This window comes from Typopeltis vanoorti, chromosome 6 (assembly GCF_054136105.1).
Source record: "Typopeltis vanoorti isolate ZY-2024b chromosome 6, IOZ_Tvanoo_1.0, whole genome shotgun sequence".
NCBI classification, from domain to species: domain Eukaryota; kingdom Metazoa; phylum Arthropoda; class Arachnida; order Uropygi; family Thelyphonidae; genus Typopeltis; species Typopeltis vanoorti.
In genome coordinates this window covers 136,168,786-136,193,036 of record NC_143554.1, presented here as the reverse complement: position 1 = coordinate 136,193,036, position 24,251 = coordinate 136,168,786, and the positions used below count along the sequence as shown (strand labels likewise).

The following is a 24,251-nucleotide window of genomic DNA, read 5'->3' as shown; positions in this document are numbered from 1 at the left end:
TCTACATACGACAACCTGGACTTCAAGCATGTCTGTAAAATCCACCTCCATGTCAGACATGCACTGAATACCTGCAACAACATACCTCCAAAAACCTCACCAGCGGAAATCTATGAAGTTCTAAAGAAGCTAAAGAATAAAAAAGCCCCTGGCCCAGATGGCATATGAAATAGAATAATTAAACTGCTGCCCCGAAGAGCTGTCGTATATCTCACCACCATAATCAACGCCCTGTTCCGATTTAACTATTTTCCCAGCTATTGGAAAGTCTCAGATGTGGTCTCAGTGCATAAACCAGGTAAAGATTCACATTTGCCTGAAAGCTATCGACCCATCATCCTAATCTCAAACTTAGGCAAAATTCCCGAAAAAATCATCCTCTCTAAACTCCAAGCCACAATAAATGAGTTAAATATCATTCCTAAGGAACAATTTGGCTTTAGACAACATCACAGCAACCCAACAAATTCATAGGATAATTGAGTACATCACCACCGGTTACAATTGGCACCAGCACACTGGAGCAGTCTTCCTTGACATAGCGAAAGCTTTTGACAAGATATGGCACTTGGGATTACTACACAAACTCATTTCAGCAGGCATACCATCAGGTATCGTCCACCTAATCAAATCTTACCTCCAGGACAGACACATACAAGTCAAAATAAATGGTACAGTTTCAAGTCAGCGATGGATCTCTGCGGGAATTCTCCAAGGTTCCCTACTGGCACCGATCTTATTCTCGATATATATGGCAGACATCCCACACAAACCAATGTCATCCATCTTAGCACTTTATGCGGATGACACAGCAGTACTTGCCAGATCTCTACGACCACACCTTGTCACTAAAAAACTGCAAGAAAACCTACTACAACTAGAACAATGGTTCTCCAAATGGAGATTACAAGTGAATCCCCAAAAGAGTGTAGCGATACTTTTCACCAGAAGAATGGCAACTCCCATGGGGGACCTTTATCTATTCAACAACAAAATCCCCTGGCAAACAGAAACAAATGGGGGGGGTGGGGGGGGGGGGGGGTGGGGGGGGGGGGGGGTGGGGGGGGGGGGGGGTGGGGGGGGGGGGGGGTGGGGGGGGGGGGGGGTGGGGGGGGGGGGGGGTGGGGGGGGGGGGGGGTGGGGGGGGGGGGGGGTGGGGGGGGGGGGGGGTGGGGGGGGGGGGGGGTGGGGGGGGGGGGGGGTGGGGGGGGGGGGGGGTGGGGGGGGGGGGGGGTGGGGGGGGGGGGGGGTGGGGGGGGGGGGGGGTGGGGGGGGGGGGGGGTGGGGGGGGGGGGGGGTGGGGGGGGGGGGGGGTGGGGGGGGGGGGGGGTGGGGGGGGGGGGGGGTGGGGGGGGGGGGGGGTGGGGGGGGGGGGGGGTGGGGGGGGGGGGGGGTGGGGGGGGGGGGGGGTGGGGGGGGGGGGGGGTGGGGGGGGGGGGGGGTGGGGGGGGGGGGGGGTGGGGGGGGGGGGGGGTGGGGGGGGGGGGGGGTGGGGGGGGGGGGGGGTGGGGGGGGGGGTTTTATCTCAAAATCTCAGTCTTCTTCTTACGGGTGTTGATGAAATGAGTGCAACATACGCAAATCTATAAAATGAAATTTTAAATCATATTCGATTAGGTTAGGGTATTATTTAAAAATAAGACTTAAAACATAGTTTAAGAACCTTACGTTTGAGAACCTTAATTGATAAAAAATATCTATGGGTGGGTTGGCAACGCTGCTGATATTTAATGACTCATTACAAAGATGTCATAATCCAAGATGATGTCGGTCGTGGATCCATTCTGTTATAAAATAGTGCAATGTCAGCAAATGTATCTTCCGTAAGGCTTGTAAATAAAATTTTAAATAATACTTTGCCTCATTTGATCATCTGATTTATAGTATAAATGGATAAGAATAAGCATTTATACCATTTATGATTTTTCTACTCGTTAATTTAACATTCGTGCAAAGTAGTTTGTTTCTTTCAGGGTTCGATATTTAAGATGCATCTTACGTTTTTGTACTAGCCTACTGTGAATTGTTTTCTATATCAAAGACCTCTCATGTATTTTTATTAACCCTCTAATAATCGTTTTCCTATCTGAGTTATTTTCTGCAAATACCTGATGCCGAATTTTCATATGTGTATCAATTATTGATGATTTATTTAAAGAACATTCCCGTAGCATCATCTCAGCTCCTGTCATCTAGAAGGCTGTCGATTCTTCATATTACTAGAAGAATTTTCAAAGTGCTGTTTTCACCTGCTGGTGAGTTTCATGGATTCATGTGTGCTGGTGCAAGGTTTTTTTTCTCCCACCGTTAAGAAAATCGCGCAAAGTTTATCGCAATTTGCAGACAAAATTGATTTAAAAAAATCAGCAAACTGGCCATTTCTTGCCTGTAAACAGAAGTTCAGTTGGTGTCAATAAACGGAATTCGTTATTTTCGGTAATTTCTTGTGTTCATTCAACGATGTAATGCTTCACCCACACAAAACTAAGCAGCCATTCGTCCCTATCCAGAGCCATATATAACGTATATCACTTTCTTGACTTTAGAAATAATTTATATAATAAGATATTGTAGAATAGAAGGAAAAAATACTACATTTGAACGTTTCTAATTAAGATTTTACATTTATTTGCTGAAAGTTTATTTCTGAATTATTACAAATTTCAATATAAAAATAGACAGTAACCATTTTATGATATAGCAAATAAAGTGATTATCTTAGTTTACGGTTTAAGATATTCTTTTCTTTCAGAAGACTTCAATAATGACATCCAGGACCGGCTTGTTAAACACACTCATAATCGCATATTTTCAGGCAACATACAGTACCCGGTTTACATTCGTCTCCACATAAATATTGTGGTGGTGCAAAACATTGAACTTCAGGATATCCAATGCATCTCTCTGAAAGAAAATAGCATGAAGAATTAGCAGATTTTTATAATAACTTACAAAAATCTATTACAAAAAACTCAACATCACCAGAGTTAAAGATCGGTACTATCAACGTAAGAAGCCTGAATGGCAAAGAAATGGAGCTAGCTGAGGAATTAGATAAGTACCAGATCGACATAATAGGGGTGACTGAAACAAAAAAGACCAAAACTGGTGAGATCTTTCTGAGCAATAAATACAAAATGTTATATTCAGGCAATGACAATCAAGGAAAAGGAGTAGCCATAGTATTCAACACAAAATACGAGGCTAATCTTCTTGAATGGCAGGCAGTCTCAAGTAGAGTAATGTGGGCAAATATGAGAATGGGGAACTGGAAAATGAGGCTTATTTGTACCTATGGTCCCACAGAAGGTTCTACTAAGGTAGAAGTGGAGGAATGTTTTGAGGCTTTAGAAAAAGCAACTGACACGATGAAAAATGAAAAGTTGGTCCTTGTTGGGGATCTAAATAGCAGAGTAGGAAACGATTGTGAGACATACAAAAATATTTTGGGGAAATTTGGAGAAAAGAGCAAAGCTAATGATAATGGCAAATATCTGTTGGATTTCTGCTCAGGACAAGGACTGGTTATTACTAACACCATGTTCCAACATAAAAATGTGCACAAATTCACATGGAGAGAAGAGGCTAGGAATAAGAAAAGTCTCATTGACTATGTCATTGTTGATAGTGATGTTTTCTCCCTGGTGCAGGACACCAGAGTGTACAGAGGATTTGAAATTGGAAGTGATCACTATTTAGTCTTGAGCAGGATAAAATTGAATTTCATATTGAAAAGAATAACATGTAAGAAAGTTTTAAAGCGAATAAAAGTTGAGCAGCTCTCAGATGTGAACTGTAGACTAAAATACACAAAGATTGTTGAAGAAAAAATGAAAGAGTTTGAGAACAGAAATCAAACCTTGGAGATTCAGTGGCACACTCTGAAGAAAACATTGATTGATTCTGCCAGAGAGGCATGTGGTGAGGTTGTCTGTAAGGATAAAAAAAATCAGAACTCCCTGGTGGACACAGGAAGTTAAAGAGGCAGTGAAGGAAAAGAAGAAAGCATATCAAAAGTTCCTGTCAAATATGTCAGCTTGTGCTCTTAGAGAATATAGAGACAAATGCAAGAATGCTAAACACTGTGTAAAACTAGCTAAACAAAAGTCATGGGAGGACTTTGGCAAGAATATAGAAAATAAATATCAAGAAGGTGGCAAAATATTCTGGAGGATGTTGAAGAAGCTTACGAATGGAGGAAAGAGTGTTGTAAAAGGAATTAGAGATGATAAAGGTGACATGAAAACAGGAAAAAAAGATATCCTTGAAGTATGGAGTAATTACTTTGAAAAAAACTGCTAAATGAAAAAAGCAGTGATGACAGCACAGTGGTAAAAAACACTGATCAGGCATGCAGTCAGGAATACATATCCATACTTGAAGTAGAAAAAGCCATCAAAGGCTTGAAATGTGGAAAGGTAGCAAGAGTAGATGATATTCGACCAGAAATGCTGAAGTATGGTGGTATAAAAGCCTGGACAGAGGGACGAATTCCTGATGATTGGAGTAGAGCTCTCATAGTACCCATATGTAAAAAGGGAAATAAAACTGCATGTGAGAATTACAGAGGTATTTCCCTACTGAGTGTTCCTGGCAAGATCTATGCATCTCAAGTATACTTGAGAAACGGTTGAGAAGAATTGTGGAAGAAAAGCTTGGTGAAGAACAAGCTGGATTCAGGCCAAATAGAGGCTGTCAGGATCAGGTCTTCACTTTACGACAAATAGTCGAGAAAGCATGGGAATATAACAAAGATCTGTATTTAAGTTTTGTTGATCTGGAAAAGGCATATGACAAGGTGCCAAGACAGAAGCTATTCAATACGCAGCAGTTATATGGTGTGAATGGGGCATTATATCAAGCAATACTTAGTCTTTATTTGAGTTGCAAGTCAGCAGTTAGAATTGAAGGAAGAAGTACAGGAAGATGGTTTAATGTTAAATCTGGTGTGAGACAAGGATGTACATTATCCCCTCTGTTATTCATTATCTATATGGATCACATTATGAAGTAAAGTGGTATTAAACATGATATCAAAATTGGAGATGTTAATGTCAGCTCTTTGCTTTATGCGGATGATGTTATACTTCTAAATAAATCTGCTACAAGTCTGCAAGATTCTCCGACTAAATTGAATAGCTGTTGTAATAGATATGGTATGAAGGTCAGCAATAAAAAGACAAAGGCAATGAAGATAGGCAGAATCATTGAAAATGTCAACTGTGTTGTGAATGGAGAACCTGTGGAACAAGTAAAACATTTCAGCTATTTAGGCACGATTTTTATTGAAGATGGCAAATTAAATATAGAAATAGACAACAGAATCAGCAAAGCTGGTATGGTGGGAGGTCAATTGAATACATTCATATGGAATAAGAGAGAAATTAGTCGGAACACTAAATTAGCTGTATACAAGACAGTGTTCAAACCAGTTTTAACTTATGGATCTGAGAGCTGGGTCAGAAGTAAAACACTTGGCCAAAGACTAGAGACCACAGATATGAGAGTCCTGAGAAAGATTATAGGCGTGAACAGATGGCATCAATGGCAATATCATATTAAAAACGAGGATATTAGGAAAGAACTTGACATTGTCAGCATCCAGGAATGCGTTAGCAGAGCTAATCTGAGGTGGTATGGTCACTTAAACAGAATGGGCGAAGAAAGATTAGCAAAACAAGTGTTCTCTGCCAGGTTGGCAGCAAAACGACCCAGAGGAAGATCAAGATATAGGTGGATTGATACGGTACAAAGTGCTTTAGACTATAGAAATATAAGATCTGATAATGTTGGAGTCTTGACAAGTAACAGACTGATTTGGAGGAAAATTGTAGATAGGAAATTAATAATGATGTAATTTTTTTCATGTAGTACTATCATATCCTGTACACCCCCTTGAAGGTACATGGCAGGAATTTGATGATGATGATGATGATGATGACAAAAATCTATAGAATATGTAAAATCAAATGGGATATTCATAGTGATGGGTGACTTGAATACAAACGTTGGAGAAGAGGAATAAAATCCAGTTGTTGGAAAATTTGGATTGGGCGAAAGAAATGAAAGAGGTGATAGATTGATACATTTTCGCATACAAAACAACCTACGCATAATGACTTTCTTTCAACATCCAAAGCGCAGACTATATACTTGGACAAACTCAGATAACTCTATAAGAAACTAAACAGATTTCATAATGATAAAAATATTAATAAAATGCTATACATGGTCGAGCTTTATCTACAACAGTGAAACGTACTCTAAACAAAGAAGCAGAGAAAAAAATTAGAAGCTTTCGAATTGTCGACTATTAGAAAATGTTGAAAATATCATGGACAGAGAATTGAAAAAGGAAGATGTTTTAAAGAAAGTTAAATGAAAAGAATATTAATGAAAATAATTAAATAACGAACACTTAAATATTTTAGACATCTAACTAAACAAGAAGGCATTCAGAAATTAATATTAGAAGGGAAAGTGGATGGAAAAAGAGGGAGAGTTAGACAACCAGGAGAATGTGGTTTGAAGACATTAAGGATTGGACTGACTTGAATTACCATAAATGTTCCAGAGCAACAAAAGAAAGAAAAAAGTTCCGTGACATGGTTGCAAACCTCCTTCTAGGGGAAGACACTTGAAGAAAAAGAATCTACTCAGGTTTATATCATATTCAGAAATTTGGGCAATGTTAAAATTTTCCCTAAAAATATAGCCTCAATAAATATTAAATTTGAAAGACGTTTCAATTGATTGAATAAAGTGATCCAACTCAATCCAGTAAGGCAGGTTTAACAATAACTTTACGTATGTTTCCCCATGGTAATTACATTAACAATAATGCTCAAAGTCAATGATTAGACTGACATTGGATTAAACTCATTTGATTCTTGTAAATAATGGAATGAACTGAGAGTGGCATGCGACTTTATACCCATTCCACACCATCTTTTAGTACACGAATTTTAAGTAACAATTTGGATTCTGAATTATGACGAAAGTCTAGCAATGAGGGACCTAGCACCAAAAAGTATTGTGTATCAGCTGATGTCATACGCACACTATTAGAGTAAAGCACAATGATATATTGTAAAAATATTTAAGGTGTTAAATATTTAAGATGTCGTCGATTGCGCCATTTGTAATATTCTAATACTCTATTATCAATGTCATGTTTCTATCAACCACACCGTTGTTATTCTCTTACACGTGCACTTTAGGCCTAACTTACTTCTACTTTACTCAAATGTAACTATGATCAGCTTAATATAGACCTCGCTATTAATCCCTTATAATCTTGTTTATGTTCCTACTGCTAGCGAACGACCTTTGTTATTAGTCTATTCACGACAGACAGGTTACCAACTCTCAAACTATGCAATTTAGAAAATATTAATTTGTTTAACGACTTTGCCATTCTAAATTATATACGAAGTGCGTCTAAAAAGTTCGGTGAATGGTATCAGAAAACAAACAAAACAGAAGATACAACAAATTACCTTTATTGGCCTTCAAAACAATCGCCATCCTTCACAACACACTTTTGGATACGTTCATAAAGCTTCAGGAAACTGTCACCAAGGGGCTCTTTAGGAATCGATCACAGAACCGCTGTCACACGTTCTAGGATTGCCGCCACGTCTGTAAAACGTTAGGCGATCAACAATGTCTTGACCCTTGGAGTTTTGCAGGCGACTCTTTTTGGGTCGGGGAAGACGGTGAACACCATTCCATCGATTGCCTCTTAGATTTTCCTGATCGAACTGGTACCACCAGGTCTCATCTCCTCTGACGATGTTTCGCAGAAAGGATGGATCCTGGTCATACATGGTAATGAAATCTCCAGAAGTTTCTATCCATTTGGCTTTTTGTTCATCTGTCAGCTTGTGCGACACAAACCGGGAACAGATCTTCTACTTACCCAAATCTTCTCAGACGATAGTACGCACCGTGTCCTTGCTAATGCCCAATTCCTCCGCCAGAAATCGTAGAGTCAGTCGCCGATCTCGTGCCAGCATTTGTCGCACTCGCTCGATCATGTCTGGGGTTCTGCTTGTCCTTTGTTCTCCTCGATGCAGTTTCCAGGATTTCTGCCAACACGAAGAGTCACTTCACCCCCCCCTCCGTTCTTGGATCATATTTCTATATTCGCATGAACTTGCGAACTTTTGTTTTTACTTCATCATCGCTGTAATCTGGGTTAATCCCTTACTTTCTGTTTTACATACACTCCAATGTACATTCAATTATGCATTTTAACAGAAGTATAACATCCATTTTATTACATTATAATTTCTAATTTCTATTTGTTCGGAAACCTCTATAAAATCTTGTTTAAGTTAAGGGATATTTTAGATCCCATATCGTTTCTTAGCCGAATAAGAAACTCAGAGTTTCACGCCGAATATAGTAGCAACTATATAATAAAGTTCGGCGATTCTAAGTGTAAGCAAATACCTGGATACTGCAGCAACTGACCCTTAAGGTAGTGCAAGCTGAGGCAACTCATGTCAAAGGTGGAGCAAGCTCCACCTTTGACATGAGTTGCCTCAGCATCCAAAAATCTAGCAGTTCCCCCCCACCACCGAGAAGAACCGCTCATATTCCAGGGAAAAGCGTCCACCGACGAGGTCCTTTACGGACCAAGCCGGAAAACACCCTCCCCAGAGACTCAAAATGCTCTCCCAGGACAAACCCCCCGAAATCACTCCCCCCCCCGGGCTCCTCACCGGGAGCAAAATTCCGGAAGAAACTGAGAGAGCGAAACTCAGCGTCTATTTTCCGGGCTATCGCGCACGGGAACACGGGAATATATTATATTACAACTCAGATCCATATGTAACTCATATATATATATATATATATATATATATATATATATGTGCCTCGTGACCTGGGATGCCTAACAACACGTGATACTCAATATTCACAACAGTACGTTCCTAAATATTCATCATTATCATACGTTTAGTATTTTTTAAGTATTTTATATGCACCATGCATTATGGCGAGTTTTCATTTTAATCTTTTTTTGGAGGGAGGGGGGGGGGGGTAGGCGCTGCTAGCGACTGTGCTCTGTGTGTGTGTGTGTGTGTGTGTGTGTGTGTGTGTGTGTGTGTGTGTGTGTGTGTGTGTGTTTCATTGTTGTTGGATCAACGACATGATTTTATTGAGTCTGGGTGCTGCATGATTACATAATCATGTAAATGATGCAGATAATTGCAAATAACTGTATTTCACTCAATAAAACAAGTCCTCGAAGCAGTGATAGGTATCTATGAAGACCTCATAGTCGAAACTAAATTAAAGAATGCATTATAGTGGTGAATGCTTGTAGATAAAATCATGATTGTCTGTTTGTTTGCTTTTATTAAAATTGTATATTGCCTTTTAATAATTAAAAAAGATACTTACCATACTCACGACTTTCTACAACTACAAAAGTTGTAGTAATACAAAGCACAATCATCATTCCTAGTATTATCTTCTCCATGTTTAACTAAAAAAATGAAATAACATACTATTGTTAGTGAGAAAAGCTGAACTGACCTGAAATGACTGGAATATTTGACATTGTTCTCTTATACACTGCTTGGAAAGAAGTCAACGGACATATTAGTGTGAGGAACAAACAGCGCCATGGCACCCACCTTAATAAGATGTAGGACCTCTTTAGCGGAGTTCACTGTAGCAATCGTATGGGACATACTTTTCACAAGCGTTCGACAGCGATCAATGGGAATTTTGGACCATTCTTCCTGTACGCATGTAATGAGGTCCTGGATTTTGGTGTGGGAACGTACCTTGAGCTCACTGGACCCTTTCATGCCATAGATGGTCAATACGATTGAGATGAGTGCTGTGTGCAGTTACAGCAGCAACCTTATGACAGGGTGCATTGTCTTGCTGAAAGAGAATGGTTAGTTCTGTAGAAAATAATACAAAGTAGGAAGCATTCTCCAGAATGTTCCGATATCTCTTGGAGTTCAACGTTTGTGGCACCACAATGGTCCAAGACTATGCCAGGAAAAACAGAACTATACCATTACGCCACCCTCCGAATTTCATAGTGGGATTGGTATGAAAAGAGCACTATGGTAAGAAACATTCACCGGGCGTCCTCCACCCCTCACATCCAACCCGTCTGTCTGCTCAGTAGAAGGTTTAGCGTGATTCGTCATTCCCTAACACAGCTTGGAAAGCTGTGTTAGGGAGCTGCCTCATCCCACTGTACTTTTTTGCGCCACTGAAGATGACGCTGCAAATTGGTTTAGATAATATGGGGCTTGCAAATTGCGGTCCTACCATGGAAACCCATGTTGTGAGCACCTATACTGAATGTGCTTGTGCAGATTGGTATTTCAGTCGATTCCCGGTACTCTGCATTTAACTTGTTTTTTACATCCTTGTATCATTCTACCGTCAGGTTCGGTGAGTGTGGTGTGTCGTCCAATGCGTATAGGTACTTTCATTTCAGTAACGTATTACTGGTTGTTGACCTACCATGGTCAATTTTTCAACAATTTGCCGATCAGATCAGTGGCGGCTGGTGAAAATTTTAAGTGTGGGTGCAACATATACAAAATGAGAAAAATAATTCATTTTTCCTAATCATTAACCAATTTATTAATAAGTAATTTTACATGTTAAAAAAATTGCTTTATTAAAAATAGTTGACCCTCACTATAAACTCACACCAATACTAAAAGTTTCGTATCTCACAGAAACAACGCGCGCGAGAATACGATTTATCAGTAGCGACACTGCTCAAAGAGCAGTGTCGGATTCACTTGTTACGTGCAATGACAAGTGCAACGAATATCGGCGAGTCTAGCCGAAACTGACCGATCGTGATAATTCCGACACTGCGTTATATCGCAGTGCATTTGTTTCGTAATCTAAAGCGTTAATCGAGCAATTCCAATTATTAACTATTCAATCAATGTCGAAATATAAGCTGTAGCCTTTATCATGTTGTATTACATTTATATAATGTTGTAAGCGTTGTTATTATTTATAAACACAAACAAAATTTAATTTTTTTTCGTTTTTGACTTGGGGGTGCCCCGTAGTGTGGCAGTGCTTATGTACCAGCCACCACTGGATCAGATATTCCTACAACATAGCATACTCTTCCAATGATTATTTCAAACTCTGTCAGTTATTTAGTTGTTTTTTTTTCTTAGCCATTTCACCGGGACACATTTACACTGACTTGTGCACAATATTTCTCCAATTTATATCAGCTACAAACAGGTGACTCGTTACATGATAAGATGAACCTTGTACATGGGAGTGTCTGTTGACTTCTTTCCTAGCAATGTGTATTATATATATATATATATATATATATATATATATATATATATATATATATATATGGGGGGGGGTAATATATTATGATTTAAAAATAACCAAATCATTATTATAAAATGCATGGAATAGATTACAGAATTAAAATCTAACATAAGAAATAACATTGAAATAGAAATTATATTACTAATCGAATTTAAAATAAAATAAAATAAAGAGATAAAGAGAAGTCTGTAAATGTGGATTTAACTTATCAGCTTGAAATCATATAAGTAATTCAATCCTTTTGTAATACAATTTGAAATCCGAAAATAACTCATTACTTATTGATTAGAAGAAATCCGTTATTCTGTCTATTTACAAGAATGGAGATAAATTAATATATTCATAACAAATTGACAGAAGTCCTAAACAAGTCTCCTATATTTTCGATATAGAGCGAAGAAATGGGGTTTTTAGATCCTTCATCTTAACAATACGGATTAGTGGGATTAGTACTATTTGTTGGCATATAGCCCGCTGGCCGAGTAGTTAGCGTATGTAATGTTTAGGAAGTGGGAGACCTCACTTGAAGGGGCTTGAAAAACTTACACGTTTGGTCTCCAGAGGGATTTTGGATTATGTAAAAATAAATAAGTAACAGAATACAAAAATATATAAAATCCTACCTACAGTAGTGATGTTCTATTACAAACGATCGTGGTTACTTACTTTGTTATTCATATGCGACTTCTAATAAAAGGACATCCTAATCAAGTCCTTCAAATTAAAAGATATTAAAACAATCTTACAAGGGTTTATCTACTTCGGTTTTTAAAATAATAATTCATACATATTTAAAAATGTTATCAAGAACAAACCATAGTATTAGAAATAATATAATAAAATAAGCGAAACATTAATAATCATTTATGGATAATTTTGATCTTGATTCTTACTTTTTAAATCCTGTTATTTCGATTCTCTTCTAATAGCGAAGTCGAGAGAATTCGGTGCGTTCAACTGATAATACAATCTGCATTTCGAAGCCGTATTTATACCCAAAACGGAAAACAAGCAGGTTATCTCGTGTGTATGTTTTTTTTTTCTTCTAAGACGTGATTGCAATCATGCATGACTTGTTGCTTCATGTGATACATAAACAGGGACATAACAGAGGCGATAACATTTTGAAAGTTAAGAAATATGGATTGCCTATTAGGATGACTAACGTGATAAATCTAGTGACACTATTGCTAAGCATTACGGACTAACAGGTTGCGTCATCAGTTTATTTATGTTGTCATCTCGATGACGTTCTATTATTACGAAGAAACGTGAGGTTGTAATAATATTTGCCCTTGTCTGAACCTGTTCTCTTTTACAGTTGTCCACAATAGGGTGTGGCAGTGGTAGTCCCAATAACAATTTACCAGAACATGAAGAGGAAAGTTATTAACAGCCTTCTCGAAATTACTTGGAATTTTTTGAAATCAAAATATAAAGCAAAATGCAATTTCCTAATTCATATGCCACTGCTTTAGGAAAGGCAAAAGAACACAAACAGTCTCAAACAGGAAAAACATTTTAATCAATAAAAAATACTATAATTGTAATGAATAAATATTAAATTGAATTAATCGAAAAAGTAAAGATAATAGTACATAATAGATAAAAAAAATATGATTATTTTAAACTATAAGGATGAAAATGAAACTGATGGAGTGGATGCTTTAATGGAAATTAGCACAAGGCTGAGCAGGCCTTGTTTCCATTGTTCTCGTTTTTACGACCGGTAAACAATCCGTCACCTCTTATTTATTTGAAGTAATGTATCCAAGTTTCGAGTTCTTACCTAAGAAAGGATATTGAGAGCTGAAGCAAATGCAATGCACAACTGATAACTCGAATGAGTCGCTATTCTTATGAATAACTTCGATTTAGTAGGACTGAAAATTTAGAGAGAAAGTCAATAAGAAATATTTATTGAAGGTTGTAAAGGTGGTAAGGAAATGAAAAACACAAATTCAAAAAAACTTGTCATATTTCCAAAAATAAATAAATAAATAAAATAATGTACCATATCTAGAGGTTATCGTTGTAAACTAATGAAGATATTGAAACGTATAAGATTACCTACACTATCTAATCCAAACTACGCGGGCACCCCTCTGTAATTCGTAAACTGACGTCTACATGTCACATTACACCACACTTACCAGTATAAAAGGAGGCACGCGATGTGTATTGTTCAGTGATAAGAAGTACGAGCAGAATGGGTAGGTCGAGAAAGCTCAGTGACTTCGAACGTGGACTATTTATTGATTGGTACATCAGTAAGAAATCTGTCAGAGACATTTCAACCCTCCTCAAGTTGCCCAAGTCAACAGTTGGTGACGTCATTGTGAAGTGGAAACGTGGAGGCACACTCACAACGAAACCACGGTCGGGTAGGCCGCATTCAATGACAGACAGGGACCGTCGAGCGTTGAAGAAGGTGATTCGTGGAAATCGCCAGACATCGAGTGAAATAATCACCCTGGAGTACCTCAGTGCTACTAACTGTCCAGCCAGCACCATGACTGTGCGTCGAGAGTTAAGAGGAATGGGCTTCCATGGTAGAGCAGCTGCTCTACCATGGAAGCATAAACCAAACATTTCTCCTGTGAATGCTAAGCGCTGCCTGCAGTGGAGTAAAGAGTGACGCCACTGGACAGTGAACAATTGGAAACGTGTGATTTGGAGTAATGAATGACGTTTTTCCATGTGGAAGTTCGATGGGAGGGTGTGAGTGTGGCTAATGTCTGGAGAACGATTCCGGCAAGCGTGTGTAGTGCCACCAGAGAAATTTGGAGGAGGTGGCGTTCCAGTGTGGGAGTGATTTTCATGGAATGGATTTGGCCCTCTCGTAACACTATACGGAAATCTAAATGCGGAAGGGTACAAGGACATTTTGACCCATTCGGTGCTGTCTATAGAAGATCAATTCGGTGATGACTATTGTCTGTATCAGCATGACAATGCTACCTGCCATAAAGCAAGATCTGTGAGGGAAGCGTTAGTAGACGATCACATTCCAGAAATGGACTGGCGGCCCAAACCCCTGACCTGAATCCCATAGAACATCTTTGGGATTCAGAACGCCGATTTCGTTCTAGACCCCATCGACCCACATCACGAACTGCTCTGGCTACAGTTCTTCAGGAAGAATGGGCTGCCATTCCTTCAGAGACGTTCAGACACCTCGCATAAAGTCTCCCCGAGAGACTCAGAGCTGTCATAGAAGCAAAGGGTGGACCCACCCAGAGTTAATGTCCACTATTGGAAAGTGTGTCGCATGGAAAGTCTGATTACAGTTTTGAGTAGGTGTCCGGATAATTTTGATCAGATAGCTTATTTAGATACATTTGATTTTTCTTATATTTAATTATAAACCATTTTATTATATTTAATTACATTTTAAACAGTTTTACCTCTGTTGGTACAATCACTTTGAAAAGTATATAATAGGAAGGGAACCAACGTTCCTATTTTTCCTCTTGTTCTTCCATTTCGGCAATACGGGGGGGGGGGGGGTCTATAATACGTTAAATAAGACTCCAGCACTTTCTCGATGTGTTCAGCTGAAGGGGTAGAGCGATATACTAAATTTATATGCGAAGTTGAGAAATAATGTTTGAATTAAAATTCTAAGGGAGTCTAAAATATTTTTTTATAAAATAATACTGGATTTGAAATTTAATACTAAATTGTACTGAACTTATAAGATTTTCACACACACACACACAGAGTAAGTTTTAAAACAAATGTGCGTGTGTGTGTAATTAAAGTGAATTTCTGATTACTCTTCCAAGTATTTCTCACTCATTTAAATTACGTTGCACATTGCATCATTCACTGCAATGATTACAACAATCAGTCTAAAACCGCAAACAATAGCGAAATAAAAATTTCAGAATATGCTAAATGCGAAGGAAATCTAATTAAATATAAAATCTAGAAATTTTATGAGAAAGTTTCAGTACCTTTCCAAGAAGTGCTTTACTCTTAGACATTAACGAGATAATTGTAAAAGTAAATTTATGCCGCGTCACGGATTTGATTGCAGATAAGATCGCAGATTACAATGAAGTTATTTGGAAGCACATACATCGTCAACGGTTGAACATTTTCTGCCTCCCACAGAAAAGACGAAATCAGGAAATACTTGAATACATGTATCCGAACGTTTCTTCCGAGATGTTTTTCCCACGTTTTAAACAACAACCAAACAAATGAAGATCCAAATTCAAGGAAGAATAAAATCAGTGAAAAGCTTGCTTACAGTAGATTACTTACGATTTCGTTCGAGATTAATTTTACCAGAATAGGCCTTCTTCAGAAATTGGGATTAAAAATTACACTAAAACTGTTGCTCCCAAGTCAGTGCAAATATGTCCAGGTGAAATGTCTGCGAAAGTGGAACTGACGGAATTTCAAAGAGGCGTTATGATAGAGTGTCGTGTTGGGCCTATCTGTTCGGCAAATTGACAACTTGGACCATCTCAAGTCAACAATCATTGATACCATACTGAAATCTAAGCTCATGGAGTCAACTCCAAATGCTACCTGCAGTGGATGACCCACCACACACAAACACCGAACGTGACCGTAGGCTATTACGAAGAATAGTATGTGAAAATCTCCATTCTGGTGTCGACACGTTGAAAGTAAAGTTCAGGGCATCGAGTGGAACATGAATCTTCTTACAAACATTCAGAACAGATGCTCACAACGTGGATTTCCATGTAGGAGAGCAATATGCAACCCCTGCATTACCCGAACTAACGTGCAGGGTTTAGTTTGGACGGGAAACTTGGAAAGCTGTGTTATGGAGCTACAAATCACGCTATATCCTCTAACAAGCAGATGGACGGGTGTGATTGTCGCATGGGGCTGGATGAACGTCTCTTACCAGAATGCATAGCCTCAACTATGAAATTCGGAAGTGGCTGTGTGATGGTATAGTACGCCCACACTTGCTAAAGCTTCGCTTGGCTTTGTGCCAAGAATAGTCGATTCATGTTGAAAGGGAGAAAGAAATGAAGGATGTAAGATGTCGCCAACACGCGAAATCACGTGCTTTCTTGTCTGTCGCTGTACTAGTAGCAGCTTGATTTTTGTAGTTGCTTTTTTTGCATTAATATTTTTATTATTAATTTGTATGATGGATCCAATACAGTCAACAAGTTCTGGTGTTAAACCTTTCAATAGCTTTTGCAAAAGAATGTTGAATAATGTGCTGACATTCTGTGAAAAAGAATCGTTAAAAGGAAGTCTCCTTGTTCCCCTTTCTCAAGTCATAAAACGTGCAAGTGCAATTGCTGGCGTATGGGGGATCGACTGTTAAAAGAATTCGTATGGAATCAAACGGTGAAGGTAAGCCAAAATTTAAACCTCCTAAAAAACGCCAGAGTAAAGAAAACCATCGAAACCGTAGCTTTGAATGATTTTGATGTCGAAGATGTAGAAGATTTTGTAAGAAGAACTATTCACGAATTTTACGTGGTCGAGAAAAGAGTGCCAACTGTCCCGAAATTGATTCCTGTGCTGAAAGAAAAATTTAATTTTTCTTGGAAAAGAGAAACTTTAAGGAAAATACTTAATGAAATCGGATTTTGTTTTAAAAAGTTCCAGAATAAAAGGAAACTTATCATGGAGCGAAGTGACATTGTTTTATCTAGAATGCAGTATTTGAGAGCAATACGATGTTTCAGGGAGGAGAAAAGACCGATTGTGTATCTAGATGAAACTTGGATTGACAGTAATTTAACTCATGGAGAATGCTGGCAATCTAAATAAGAATGTGAAGTGCTACAAACCGGAAATGCCTCGCGGCGCATGATAATTTCGTGTGTCGTGGAGAAATGGGTTTTTTACTGAATTCAAACTTACTATACAAAGCCAATTCAACTACTGGAGATTACCATTGGCAAATGAATTCTATGATCTTTGAAAAGTGGGCAGAAGAAAGACTGATTCCAAACCTTCCTAAAAATGCTGTTGTTTTAATTGATGCTGCTTCATATCACTCCATTCAATTAAACAAAGTTCCAAATTGGTCTAATAAGAAGCAAGTTCTTATGGATTGGCTCTCTGCAAATAACATTTCTCATTCCCCGGATATGCGAAAAATTGAATTGCTTAACTTGGTCAAAAGAAACACGCCCACAACTAAACTATTTAAATTCGACACGATGCTCATAGAGCATGTATTCCTAGATTTGAGGCTACCACCATATCGTGATATTAATGCTATTGAGTATGTTTGGGCAGAAGTGAAAAATTTTATTCGTCATCGCAACGTAACTGGGGATATTGATATATCGAAACTTTTTAAGCTTTCGGAATGGATTCTCCTTTTTTGTGACATGTGCAGAAGTGTCGAAAGGTCTCGCATCTGTGGGCGTACTATATCTTCTTGTTTTTCCTGGTTCGGCCTTCGAACTCTGTTTGTAGTGCTACGAGCACTGAACTCCTTGAGGTATCTGTACATTCTCTTTCTTCGTGGAATGAAAGAGAGCGTCGAACAAGGTCAGGGGTTGTTGGCCACACAACAGTCCCAAACCTCATTACATGCCTACAGCAAGAATGTTTCAAAATTCACCTTGATCGCTATTGCAAGCTTGTGTAAAGTTTGCCCTAAAGGATTTCTGCAGTCTTCGCAGCGAAAAGAGGTCCTACATCTAATTAAGGCAAGCGCCATGTTCGTTTGTTTCTCATGTCTCATATTTACTTCTCTCCAAACAGTGTACATGACGAGTGAGCAAACTGTGATTCATCTCATAATTTTCTTTGGCAGTTTAAGAATGTAGTTAATGTAGAACTGTTTTGAATTATTTCTATTAGGAATCTTTGCCGGCTTTCTTGATGGTAAAACCACGATATACATGGTGGTTTCACCATGTATATCGCTATGGATAAAAACTTAACATGAAATATATTACTGTACTCAATAATACATATAAACTTCTTCAGTAAGTTTGAGGACGGGATTGTCATTACAAAATTAAAGTTTTGTTTTCGGTCATATTTCCCATCCGACTTTCTTATCTACTAAGCAGTAAATGTTTCAATGGTGTATTACGTAAAGCGAGGAATATAATTTAATTACCGCTTTAATTATTTATACATCAGAAAACGTTGTGAGTTTCTGAAGATGTTTAAAAGTCTTTCTTTATAAGTTTTGCTTAAAAGAGGTTTAGAAAAGTAGCAACTACTGAGTTCAATGTTTCAGTCATCATCTGCCAAGCATTATCCAGGTAGGTTACGTGTGCAGTCTATTTACTCAAACAATGACATATAACCTTCCTTTGAGGTTTTTTTACAATGGTAAGGTTGTTCCACCCAGAGACAACTTGAAATCAGTCATCAATATGTCCTCAAACCCATGTTTACCCGAACAAAGCAAATCTGCACCTGCTTTTGCACAAAAGCACTCACAATATATCTCTTCAGGTCTCTCGTCAGAGGGACACCAAAAATCCTGAACACCCTTGGTAACGATAAATCTCTAAATGTTGATTTTTCTTAAGTTGTCTTACATTTCCTGCATCTATTCCACAAGCCTATTCCTAAAAAAAGGGGTAAAAAATTTAGCCAGTACTCTTTCGCCCCTTTGTGCTCACCTCACTACTATCGAACGTCATGAGGTAAGTCACCAACAACCAGATGCTTCCCTACCAAGAAACCCATCGTTTAATAAGGGATCGCCAATATGGATTACATCATTTTAGTTCTACACGATACTACCACGCTAACCTTAAGAACCTTTGAGCACAATCCATGGAAGGTTCGAAGAATCTTGTGTGGCTGCTCCTAATATATCCGAGACATTTGATTGATCAGGCATCGAGACTTTCTTGGAAAGTAGAGTCATTATCTTGGAAATTGCTAGGCTCTGTTGCCTTTCGTGCGTGGCATAAAAGGTGGATTCCTCTCATCTGAGTTTTTCCATTAATGCCGAAATATCCCAGGACTGTATGCTTAGTCGCACTCTTCCTCCTATGGATTAATGAGCTTCTCTGTTTAACGGCAAGTCCTATTCAGAGTTTTGCTGATGACAATATACTCCAATGACCTTCTTTATTCGCAAAGAGTTTTAATGATCAGTTCTAAAAGTTTGCCTATGAGTAATACTTTAAGCACGATTTTATAGAAATGCTGATTGTAATGCGACTCTCTTCAATCACTTTTCCCATGGAAGTGCTGTTTCTACGTTCTGTCTTTTCTAAAAATATATACATAAACAACATGAGTATGACATCAGCAATTCTCCGTTTTTCACTGTCTTGTACAAATATTATTGGAAAAGAAGAAAAGTGTATCCGCTGTCTAACCAACAGGCTGTGATTTCGAATCCTGCAGTGGATGTGAATGTTTAATGTTAGGTTGAAGGTGAATTTCGGCGCCCTGTTGAGCCCACCGTCCCACTTACGAAAGTATGAAGTGACTTTGAAGAGTTCAAGGTTTGGTTTCTAGAGTAGAGTTTTCGGATTATGTGAAATAAATAAAAATTCAAAGAAAAAATAAATAAAACACTAATCTTTAAAAATGTAATTAGCTCACCCATGGTACAATGTAATATAGTTTATCAAAAAATTCTTGGGGGGAAACCATATAAAAATAACCAACGGAAATAACCTTAAGCCTAAAGTTTTATTTTTTTTTTTTTTTTGCCAGTGAAAATAAATCGCAAAATTGGTAATAATAATAATAATAATTCTTAGATGAGTGTCCTTATGCTCAAACAATACAACAAAGTCAAAAGAAGCTGCATGTCATTTTTAAAATACTCAGATTACTTTTAATATGATTTTTCTGTAATCTTTATGTTGCAGCACATAAACCACAAAATACTCCTAGTGAAATGATCAAATTTTATTCTTTATCATATATATGTCTTTAAATTAAATCTTATTATTATCGTTCCGATAACAAAGAGCGGAATTACAATAAAAGTGTAATACTGAAACTAAAAATGGCTTGACAACAAAATATTATGTAGGCAGCCTACCAGTGTGACCAAACTGACATTAGGAAGCGTTTCCTTTTTTTTATTATTCTTCTTCTTTATCAACAGTTTTATCCGCTATGGCATTAAAACGCCGCTACTATTCTTTTTAAAATCATCCTCTTGAAGAGAGTATGTGGCCAATGTTTTCTCTGTAGTCTTCCCTCAGATGGACAGTCATTTTTGGTGAAAGTGAATTATGGACTTGGGTCCATAATTCACTTTCATGATTGGAAATGTACAAACCAAGTTTAATTCTTTGTATAAATTATTTCTTACAATATCATCAGTTTTTCACCTGAGGACGAGTGAGATGGTCTCATACTTAGTTGTAAGGGTTTTTCTCTCGTGAAAAGTCGATTTTTTCATTCCCCCAAAACACACACATTACACAAATATAGAAGACTATTGGAATCAGGATTAATCACCGTATTCCAGAGGATCTCTTTTCGAAAGTGTGGTGCGATGTAGTCTACAAGTAAAAGAGAAAACAAACAAACAGAGAACTGTCATCGGGGGGGGGGGGCGTCCGTTAACTTCTTTACAAGCAGTGTATAACTTTATCACTCCGATGGAATGAGTAAAATCAAAACTGAAAATATTCAATAAAATTTAATAGAAATCCTAACTAAATAATAAAATTCAGGATTATTACTAGTTCAGGTGACTTTGCCAATATTAATTTTTCTCTGTAGACAATGAACTGACTTAATATCAAGTTCAGCCATATGATTATCTTCTGCCAACGAATAAAATGATTTCATAACTTCGAAAGTAGATGAACCTTCATTGATTGCAATAATAAAATTTTCTGTTGCTGTAAATAATGCTATATTCTAAAACGCAGCATGTCATGAGTGGCTGTAGCTTACCACGTACGATGTATCCATACTAAAACATTTCAGAATTATCCATTGAATATAAGAAGTTTTTAACTTTTCCTATGCAATAATTTTAATATTATAATGCAGATTCAAAGCAGTTCAAAACTATTGAAATTTTTTAAAATAACAAATAATGTTTTAAAAATTAATAAAACCACCATAATAATTAAAATATGATTGAATTAGTAGTTTGCTATTTATATCCTTGCATATTTGTAGTGTTTATTTGCAGTGTTTAGGGATGACGAATGGTGATACGTTAGTGTTTTTTCTTGAAAGTTAATGAACTGAAATTACTGAGGAGATAAAATCGTGTTTGGTGACTTTGATAATGAGATATGCTACTTACTCTGTTTCAATGATTTCAGATGAAGATTGCTTGTGTTTATGACTAATGTACATATCCACCGGCTGGTTTCACTTCTGTTTAAGGCAATGTGCTTTTTTAAAGATCCCAATTTGGTTGCCTTCCCAATATATGAAAGGCTTTAGTGCTAGCTGTTTGCATGTAAGGTAGTGTACTCCTACTTAAAATAATGGATTCTTTTTCCTCTGTTTTTCTTCAATTGCAGTTCGTGAATTTATAAAAGTCAATATTTTTAAATCTGTAGACTATGGAAAACATCGGTTGAATTCGAAAATCGCATCAACACAAATCAATTAATCTGATATTTAAGACATAGCTTTGAAGATTTAAATGAAGATCCGTTCAGCTGACAACCATATCTTTAACCATATCTGTGGATCATTAAACTACAAGAATTTGGAAATTAGATTGTTAACTACAATCCTATTTCTTGCAATATTTCTATTATAAGTAATCAAAAGTGCAAGAGAATCTGCTGAGACGAGAGGAGTGGTTATTTTTAGATGGCCCTTATCATTTTCTTCTTCTCAAATGGTATAAAAGATGGAAGAAAAAGTAATAATACTTTATTGCATTCCCTTCAATTTGACAATACTGTCTTATCATAACCACAAGCATCCCATGTTGTCCTTATTGAAGGTTTTTTTAACAGTTGCTCGGACATTCAGATTTGAAATGGTACTCATAACCAATTAGTAAAAGCATTTCTTGTGTGACGAGGTTTACTGTTTACGGACGAAATATATTTCAAAATGCGTGAAAATGATTGCATAAACGGAGGTAGGAGAATCCGGGACACTACAGAATTCCAGTTTGGGAAAACTTTGTCAAGTCACGTTCCGAGCTGACGAAATTTACCTCTGTAACACTACACTGACCGAAAACAAAGTTCAATTCTTGCGAGTTTAAGAACTTTGAATTGTTTCTATGTGTTATTAGCTAAGGATAGAGAAAGGCTACCTCCTTTCCGAAAATTAATATTATCTCAACAGATTCGTCTAATCCCTTTATGAAGTAAAAATTTAAGACAGCTATATAGGATGTATTGAAAGAGATTCATTCATTATTTAGCATTTTTATAGAAGGGCATTCATGTAGTTGTTTGTAGTTTTGCCACATTGATTTTCTGCTACGCTATAACCCATGTTTTTCCTCTGCATTTTTCCAATATATGTTTCGTACTCTTAATACTTCTGTAAACAGCATTATCTCATGTTGCAAATTAATTTTAATCAATCACATGCAGTTCTTTTCTGACAGTAGAACTGAATAAAAATATAAAATGCCCCCAAAATATAAAACGTATACAGATTTAGTTTACAAGAATATTCATAATTAAAAATAAGAACAATTAAAGATAAAAATGAGTATTTTTGCTCTTTCTAAATATCATGGAATGGCGAACGAGTATTGTGATCGTTAATGACTAATTATTTTTGTAATAAAAAAATAGTACAATGATATTAATAAATGCAGAAATGGAATTGCATAATCATAATAGTCATATATGAAAAAATATATGAAAAATTATATTTTATTAAAATATAAAAATATGTAAACAAAATAAAGATTTTTGTATCTTTAATTTTATAAGAATCATCATTAATAAAAGTTTAATTTCAAAAACTTGCAGTTTCTAATTTAAGCTTCCCACCATTCATACTCAATAAACGATAAGAAAGAAAGTTTTCTGTTCAGTTTACACAAGGAGAGTTTGTTTTTAGAGGGGAACAGGAGTTACGTATAAATGATGGAAAACCTTGGATTCATATTTATTTCTTACTTGAGCATTTATGTCTTTCCAATGAGATATATTTTTAAGAAAATTAAAATTTGTATCCAAAAGTATTGATGCTCCTAACGGATGTCGCATTGTTTATGTTTATAAATCATATAAATATTAAGGAAAGAGCAAGCTGCTGTTGGACATTTTAATCGATTTTAGATATAATAGTTTCAATGGACAACAAATTCCACTTAGCAGATATCTAGGAAAACTTTCAGCTAAACGTTTAATATTATTTAAGAAATTTTAAAAATATTGTTATAAAATTAATTCTTAACTGAAATTTAATATTTAAAATTTTAAGAACATGAAAAATGCTTTGAAAATAAATGACTTTTATTTTGTTTTCTAATAAACCATAATAATTATAGAATGCTGCTATTATTAAAGTTTCATAAGTATAAGTAACTCTTCTGGCGATTGGCCAAAAGTCCTTTTTAGGACTTCCAGGGCAACAAATGGCAATGCTGTAGCCAATGAAGTTTTAACCGAGGCTGGGCTATTGCCGTTACCCAACCATGATTAGAGCTTTTTAGCTCAATAACACTCCATCCACACAGATTTTCTTCATTCAGATGACGGGATAAAGAGTCAAGGACTCAGTCCATCGCCCAGTTCTTTTAAGAACTAACTCTTCTGGCACCTCTACTGTTTTCAATCTATGTAGCAGACATCCCTCTGAACCCAAGAACAACCTTCACTGCATTATATGCTGATGATACTGCACTGATGTCAAGTTCACTGAGCCCAAAACTGGCAACTAAAAGACTACAAAATAGCATACACACTTTAGAAAAGTGGATGGCAGACTGGAGGATCCAAGTTAACCCCCAGAAAAGCTCAGCCATACTGTTTACTAGAAAGAAAATC

At 37.1% G+C, this 24,251-nt stretch overlaps 1 long non-coding RNA gene across 1 annotated transcript; it reads right to left on the bottom strand.

Moving 5' to 3' along the window:
* Positions 1-2,596: 2,596 nt before the first annotated feature.
* Positions 2,597-12,388, bottom strand: LOC150105972 (uncharacterized). The gene is made up of 3 exons (XR_016548413.1): positions 12,252-12,388; positions 9,415-9,499; positions 2,597-2,904 (listed from the first exon to the last, which is right to left on the bottom strand). It is a non-coding gene; the product is annotated as an uncharacterized LOC150105972 (long non-coding RNA).
* Between the last annotated feature and the right edge of the window lie 11,863 nt (positions 12,389-24,251).